This window comes from Notolepis coatsorum (assembly GCF_963971535.1).
Source record: "Notolepis coatsorum genome assembly, chromosome: 16".
In the NCBI taxonomy this organism is placed as follows: domain Eukaryota; kingdom Metazoa; phylum Chordata; class Actinopteri; order Aulopiformes; family Paralepididae; genus Notolepis; species Notolepis coatsorum.
Window position 1 is genome coordinate 35,703,914 of NC_140180.1, and position 7,059 is coordinate 35,710,972.

Here is a 7,059-nt window from a genome sequence, read left to right on the forward strand (position 1 = left end):
ATGTCACTTCCTGCTCTGGAAAACGAGTGTTTTTTAATTGCGATAATAACGTTATATTGTGCATTGGAAATACAAACATACTTAAAATGAGTAAATATTATTCATTTTAAACATGTTTATATTATTTATAGGGCTATAAAACAAAAACTAAAAACGTATTTTTCTTGTTCTCTCATATAACCAGGGTAGTTCCTGAGGGGGGGCGGCGCCCGAGCGCCCCTAGTGGCGAGCCGCCACTGCACCACACACAGCGCCTATGTCACTGTGTTAGAGTTCTGAGGGTATTAGTGTCCACTATGGGAGTCATGGGTGCTGTGTGGAGTCTGGGGAGGGTTGAGGCGATGCAGCGGGTCTCTGAGAAGGATTTTAAATGACGCTGCAGATATTACACCTTTTAGCTATTTTATTCTTTTACAATTTGATCAATTAAAATGTCAAATGTGCGGTATGAACAAATTTTCATTTACATTAGTATGTGTTTCATTACCCAAAAGTGTAAATCATGATTTTATTTAATTATTATTATAGAATAGAATAGAATAGAAATACTTTATTGATCCCGAGGGAAATTTGGCTCTACAGATCGCTCACAGTAAACAGTAAAGATTCAGGTAGTCAAAAAAAGTCACAAATAAGAATAAAAATAAGAATAAAGAATAAAATACGGTCCGGGATATACAATCTGATATGTATATACATTCTAAAATATAAAATATACAGCCACAAATATACAGAAATATACAGTAAAATATAGTACTAAGTGTAAAATTGTAAAATGTAGATTTAAAAGTAAAGGTCCAGGAAGAATATGTCAGACTGTACTGTGTGCAGTGATGCACAGTGATGCGTTATAAAGTCTGATGGCTGTCGGAATGAAGGACTTCCTGTGCCGTTCAGTGTTGCATATTGGGAGTCTTAGTCTAACACTGTATGCTCCTTCTATCAGCCAAGTCTGTGTGTAGTGGGTGGGAGGGGTTGTCCATGATGGCGTGGAGCTTAGCAAGGCTCCTCCTCTCTGACACCACCAAGTCCAGCTCCACCCCTACCACATTACTGGCCTTCCTGACCAGCTTTTCCAGCCTGTTTGCATCACCCGCTCTCAGTCCACTGCCCCAGCAGGTCACAGTGTACAAGAAGATGCCCGCCACCACCGACTCATAGAACATCCTCAACATCCTTGTACAGATGTTGAAGGATCTCAGCCTTCTGAGGAAGTAGAGTCGGCTCTGGCCCTTCTTGTAGAGTGCCTCTGTGTGTTTTGACCCGTTCAGTTTGTTGTCGATGTGCACTCCAAGGTATTTGTAGTCCCCAACCATGTCCACGTCGACCCCCTGATGGAAACAGGGGTCACAGATGTACTCCTCCTCCTCCCCAGATTCACAGCCACCGATAGTGAAGAAGAAGAAGAAGAAGAAGAAGAAGAAGAAGAAGAAGAAGAAGAAGAAGAAGAAGAAGAAGAAGAAGAAGAAGAAGAAGAAGAAGAAGAAGAAGAAGAAGAAGAAGAAGAAGAAGAAGAAGAAGAAGAAGAAGAAGAGAAGAAGAAGTCTTTATTTGTCATGCAGATTTAACACACACACACACACATGCGATGGGCGACCCACAGGAACACACATGCACTGAGTCGCTGATGAAATGTTCTCTGCACTTCCCATCCCGTCGTTCTTCCCCCCAAGGGCAGCCGGGAGCAGACAAGGGCTGCAGCGTGCGCCGCGCCCGGGGACCAACCCAAGTGCTCCTGTCCGTCTTCGTCAGGAACACGACAGCATTAACGATCTGTTGTGCATGTTTTTCCATTGGGTTTATCTTATCGTGAGGGGAAACCCTTGCGAGCACGGGGAGAACATGCAAACTCCACACAGAAAAGCCCAGGAGATACCCCACATGGGTAACCGGCAACACAGGAACCTGGTCCCCAAGCAGGAATCGAACCCAGGACCTTCTAGCTGTGAGGCGATTGTTAAACACTACACCACCGTGCCACAGTGCCGTCTAGTGGAAGTCATTGGTGTAGACAGTGAAGAGGAAGGGAGAGAGGACTGTCTCCCTGTGGGGCCCCGGTGTTGCTGACCAGTCTGTCCGACACACAGCCTTGTAAGCGCACGTTCTGTGGTCTGCCCATCAGATAGTCAACAACCCAGGACACCAGGGTGGCCTCTACCTGCATCACCTCCAACTCTACCCCTAGTCGGGGCTGGTAGGCAAACTGGAGTGGGTCTAGGTGGGGTTTGATCGCCGGGCGGAGTTGCTCCAGGAACAACCTCTCCATGGTATTTATAATTTGAGAGGTTAGAGCCAATGGCCTGTAGTCCTTGGACATGCTGGGACGCGAGCACTTAGGGACAAGGGACCACACAGGAGGTTTTCCACAATGTAGGTCAGGGACTTTCTGCAGCCTCATGCTCATATTAAACTGCCATCATGATAACGTGGGGGATCTCTGGGCAAATAATATGGTCTAAGTATGTATTCCTTTTGACTACCGGCAAGCGCGGCCAACTCATCCATCATATTTGCCAGATTACTCACGTTACCTATGACGACGGAGGGGAGTTATGGTTTCCTCCTTTCCCTCCGTGCTTGAGCCTTCTGCTGTCTCGCACGTTGCCCATGTCCTCGACATCCACGAAAGCCACCATTTGTCCTATTAGGCTATAGCTCCTCCGGGACTATGTTTGTTAAATCTGGGTTGGTTAGCTGGCTGTAGAGCGCCGGCTGGTTGTGTAGCGACAATAGCTGATCTCTCGTGTAAACAAAGGACCCGGACACTCCGATCAGCTGTTGTCTGCTTGTGAACTTGAAAAGTAATTCCACCATCAGCCAGACGGACAAAACTCTTCTAAACTGCGTGTTTAGAAGGGCACGACTTAAATAAAAAGGACTTGTGTCCAGGTAAAAAAAAAGAGTACAATAGAAACGTAGAACTAGATGAAAAGTACAGAAACAGGTAGAGCGATCTGCATCAGCAGCCGTCTCAGGCGACGCATGCATATTTTTCAGTCTGTCTGACTTTTTATATTATATTTGTTTTATTTTTTTATTTTTATTTTACAAATAACCAAACATCTGTATTTAGACATTTTGTGCACTCAGTCACTATAATACACCATTACAGTAGGAATGCCTGTATATATTTGCATTTCCCTCTGAGACATGCCCACGTGTATATGTATTTCACCAGGGTGGCATCACAGTGCAGGGGTTCAGTGTCTTGCTCAAGGACACTTGAACAGTAGGCAAGTTGGCTGTTGTTGGCTGAGTGAGCACCCGTTTACAGGATGAGCTCTCTATCCACCAGGCCACCCTATGGTAATTGTAATCATATCTTATCAAAATGTAACCCTAATTTTAACCATTGGTTACCATTAGGGATGGGCGCAAGTAATCGAGTACTCATTATGTAACCAACTACTTGGCAAGTGAAACACACTAAATTCCTCACCCAAAATCTTTTGTTACATTTTACTGATTTGGCTGATAGAAGGAGGACACTGTCCTTAACACATTGGTAGCCAAAATCGCTTTTCAGCATTATTGCCCGCCATGCGTTGACCGCCAATGTCGCTGTACAGCGTTTTTTAGATCAATATTTGATTTTTTGCCATGGCATTAATAATTCATCCACCCAACCCCCGATGCCCTAGCGGGACCCTAGATGGGACTGCAACGGCTCAATACCGCCGCCTGGTGGATGGTCGGGAGAGTTACACTCTCGCCAAAACTGGATGTTGTCATCGGTGCGTCGAGGAAATTCCTCCGGCAGTCACATCTTGCTACGGGACTCCTGACAGACACTATAGTACATATGGATCGCTTTCTAAACTTAATAATCGATATGATTTCGGCGTTTATTGCGCCATACAAACCGGAAATGGATCTAGGCGATCGCCGGCGAATAATTGGGATCTTTCTCCTCCAGTATCATTGGCGCACGGTAAGAGGACACTAACATTATTTTCAACCCGATTGTGCATTTCCTTGTTTGCAAACCATCTGATCAATATATCCACCCATATTACATAAAGCCGTTACTGATGATCAAGGAATTAAAAACGACCCCCCCCCTTTCCTCCACGCATGATGAAGCATACTGTATACCGATCATATACATTTAAATTTTTTAATATAGTGTGTATGGGAAATAAACGCCAACCGATAATCTATCATATGCGTTTGGGCCTATTACTAGCGTTTTTGGAATTACAGCAGAAAAGATTAAAAACATACTTATAATCTCGAAGGTATTAACACAACAATGTATGAATGAAAAAGTATAACGTTCCCACATCCTGAACGATAGATAATCGATGTTGAAACATCTCCATAGGCTTTTAACGGTGGCAGAGAGGGGTATGAGATGGGCACAACCCCCGGCGGTCAATGTGTTAAGGAGGTGTGCATGCAGTCATCTTTCTGTCTGCCTCTGTACGTTAACAGCAGTACAACAGAGATGATTTCCTAGCTTAGCACAAATGGACGGAGATACGGACAGGCTATCCTAGCTGTTGGGCAAAAACACCTCTCCTGGAGTTTTAAGCTAGGCTAGTGGTCCCTATCCGCTTCCATTCATTTGTGCTAAGCTAGGCTAACTTGTTGCTGGATAGCTTTCTACTGAATGCACAGAAAGGAAATTGGTATCTATCTTCTTGTCTGACTCTGGAGAAGATGGTAAGCACATTTCCCATAATGTTGGCATTTTCCTTTAAGATTAAGGATGCAAGAATACATCATGTAACAGGTCATCCTACAGTTGTGTGAAGATCTACTGTATGTGTTGCAGCAAGCCTGCTGCATGTATTAACTTAGCGTAGGTTATCCTATGTGGATCACATACTGCTTCTTGTGTGGGATGCAATCATGCATGCCATATGGGGTCATACTACATAGATCAGTGGTGTGATATGAGTATCAGCCAGACTACGGATATACATCTATGCATAGCAACAAGCCTGCTGCAGTCCTCAGAAATGCATTATCTTAAGGGTATGGATGCAAGCATGCAACCGGACGAGGTAATCCTACTTCAGCTATGAAGTACTGCGTCTGCGACCCGACTGACTGACCCTTTGTCAGTCAGGAACAAGGGTTTGTCTTGCCTCGCCTGAGGACACAGCTGTAGGTACCGGGTTGTAGAGGATAGAGAACAGAATGCAGTGTTAGTTTGTGTGATGATGACAACAACTGATTCTTTACCTTCTCTGTCTATTTTAGAATGTTTACGGTGGATGAAGTACATAATGAGCATCTACAGTGATGCATAGCAAATGCCTTTTAAAACAGGGAGCCTGAATTGTGATTCTGAAGGCAACGGACCAATTATTGGGAAGAAGTCTAAAGCCATTATTTATTAATGCCTTTAAACCAATATGAAGCTGCAAAATTAAAAGTACTGGGTCTATAGTAGAGAATAGATAGTGTATTAGGTGGCTATTAAATCAGATTGACTTAGCTGCCAAATTAATGGGTAGTAGCAGACTCACATATCTCCACAAATACAAGCTTAACCAACATTATACTGACTCTATACTTTGATTGGTTGATTGAATTGATTGATTGATTGATTGATTGATTGATTGATTGATTGCAAGACATGACTTGATTGAGGCCATTGGAACTTTGAGATGCTTTGACATAATGAAGAATGACTGAGCAAAGTCAGGCAGCCCACAATGACAATATATTCAGAGGTTTGAGCAGAACCAGACACTGAACATGGCCACTGGTCATGTGGGGTTGCAGTTTGATTGTATGCAGACTATTACATACAAAAGAGGAGACGGATCATTGTTAGTGTCGTTCATATTGACGGCATCAGTACAGAATAACTCAATTACATGTTTGGCCAACCGTGGCAAGAGAATTGCCATTCTAGTGATTAGCACATAAATGTGGTACATGGTAAAACATGATTCTCTGAAGGTTCGGGCATGTTGATGCTGAAAGATGGTTACCTATTGCCACACAAAGACTACACAGCACTGAAATGTGGTGTGCTGCAATGTTGTTGTACTGTACTTGTGCTGCATAATGACAATACATTTGAATATAATCTAAAAGGACTATGGGCACATGCAGAAATTAACAATACAATATAATAAAACAATAGCTACATAGGAATTGGTAACCTAATCCAAGTAAATATTTTCCTGATATTATAATACTTTGATTTGGAAGGAATATCAGAGGACTTATACTAGTGGGCTAGTTCAGCTAGCTTGGAATATGCAGAAAGGAAATAATTAATATGGGAAATAGAAAACAAGCCACAGATGGAGCATGCCAATGCATCTTTAGTAGGGTAGACTACTGAAGGATGTATAGGTTTTTCAAAGTGTATATAATGTAAAATATTGGTGGAGCGAGCAGGGTGTTTGCATGCCGAGGTCGTTCAGCACATAACAACTGATAAGGACTGAGAGCAGGCAGAATGGTCAGAGAGAGAGTTTGACATCAATAGAACGGACGTTTAATGTGTGTTAAAGGTGAATAGCAGTTGTCATGACAGCGCGTCACATAGCAACGAGAAGAGAGGCTTGTGGGGAAAGGGGGGGTAGGACTCACGTGGCACGACCACAGAGAAGGCTTTTGGAATAACAGCCAGGCAGCGATGACCACCGAGCGGGGTGAAAGGAGAGATCATTAGAATAATGAATTTAGTTTCTTCCCAAGACTTTTAAAGGACAATTACAGAATTGGTTTCCATCTGATTACGAGGATTGTTTATGGAATAAACAACGTTTGTCGAAGAAAGGTATCACGTCTGGCAGTGTCGTTTCTTCTGATTATGGATGTACTAATAGGGGTTGCAAGAAAACACAACGCACAACAGAGAGAGAGACGAAGGAGATGAGGAGATGAGATTGGCTGATTGCCAGAATCTAACACTACTGTAACAGTGGCGGCTGCTGACCACATTTTTTGATGAAGCACAAATTATTATATTATATTTTTAAAACATCCCCCAATGTGTGTGACAGTAGTGGCTGGTGAGTTAAAAAATTGGGGAGGATGGGAGAGATAAAAAAAAATGTAATAAAGAAGTACAGACACAGTGTGGTTATG